The sequence below is a fragment of the Octopus bimaculoides genome, chromosome 4, assembly GCF_001194135.2.
Source record: "Octopus bimaculoides isolate UCB-OBI-ISO-001 chromosome 4, ASM119413v2, whole genome shotgun sequence".
NCBI classification, from domain to species: Eukaryota; Metazoa; Mollusca; class Cephalopoda; order Octopoda; family Octopodidae; genus Octopus; species Octopus bimaculoides.
In genome coordinates, this window is record NC_068984.1 from 881,891 (window position 1) to 883,531 (window position 1,641).

Here is a 1,641-nt window from a genome sequence, read left to right on the forward strand (position 1 = left end):
GGAGAGAGAGGGGGGGGGCGTATTTTAGAATTTCAAGCAAATACAAATTCTTTGAATCTGTTCACGAAGTACCCATTGTCTCCATTTGCAAACAGACTGGTAGTTCCAGCGACATTAACATAACTGTAATGGCTTGCCTTGTTAGCTCAGTCTACCTGGCTAACAATAGGTACAGCGTAAAAAGGCAAAGACCAGTGTACCGGTTCTTTTAGAATAAAAACAAGGAACGAAAAGGAGAGAAGGTTGGGAGAGGAAGGAAGGAATTTATGGAGAGGGAATGAGACGAATGAAATAAGAAAAATATAGGAAAGACGAAAGAAAGGAAAGAAGGAATATTTGAAGAAAGTGGAACGGTATTGTTTGTAGATGAAAGTATGACAGTGATGAGGAGATCTTTCCTTTGGGAAACATCAGGGATTGGGAAGAAATGGTAAAGTGACTCGCACACCCCAATCCCGCCTTGCTCCATATTTTGGTTGATTCAGTCTTTTGAGAAAACAGGAAGTAAAAAGAGAAATGGAGGGGGGGGGAGAATTACTGAAAGAAAAATAGTGAAATGTGTGTGGAGGGGGAGAAGAGGAATAGAATTAGTGTGAGGTAGAGGGGAGGTGGGAGGAAAGTTTCAGGAATAGAAGAACTGAGACAAGGTGGGGATGGAGGGGGTAAGGACTACTTGCAGCAGGGTGGGAATGGGGTGGGAGACTATATTGTAAAGAAGAATTAAAGGAGGGGAAAGTAGTCTATACATAATAGATTGATTGATTATCTTCGATCAATTTTGATAGAATTTATGACTAAAACGAAGACAAAAGAAATTTTTTTAAAAACATTTTTTAATTAAGTTTGTTATTCTGTTGTTGTTGTTCTTCTTCTTTTTGGTGCTCGAAGTTTTGAACTCGTCTTTTATTTCAAGACTTCTTGGCAGAAGATGAAGAAAGGACACACTTGAAACAGTTCCTCCGCTTTAGTCACGTGACTCAAATCGTTAATTATATGCGGATGACACATCCTAGATTGTTGACATGTTGTTGTTGTTGCTGTTGTTGTTTTGCCTCAAGTCAGCCTTGATTAAGCAGACCCAAAATCAGAGGGATTTTAGCCGTAACCATTTCATATACGAGGGGTGCCTTGTGCCTCATATTCAACATAGCCTTCTTTATCATAGTAGCGTCATTCAAAGGACTTTCGGTTGCTAGTTTTAGCAGACCCAGTGGGCCCGCAGAGATTCTCTCTCTTTACCACTCGCAGTGATCCATGATTATCCATGACCCTTTCTACTAAGACCCTTTCTACTAGGCAGGCTCAGACATTGTACAGAAGCTGTACAAAGGAAACGAAACTTGGATGCATTGACTGTTACACCGATTGCATCACGTTGGCTTGTTCTTATGCCGGCATATCGAGCCCTACTCGTGCACCAACCTGGATGTACCCACCAATGGTAGCAGCGACAGCGGCGGCGGCGGCGGCGGCGGCGGCGGTGGTGGTGGTGGTGGTTAAAGATAAACTCAAAACCTGAATATAACGACGGTTTTGTATTCCAGCAGACCCCTTAGTCGAGGGAAGATTGGTACTCGGAGAACTGGCAGTGAATTGCTTGGAAAATACACAGACTGTTGAATGGTCATTCACTTGCACAAC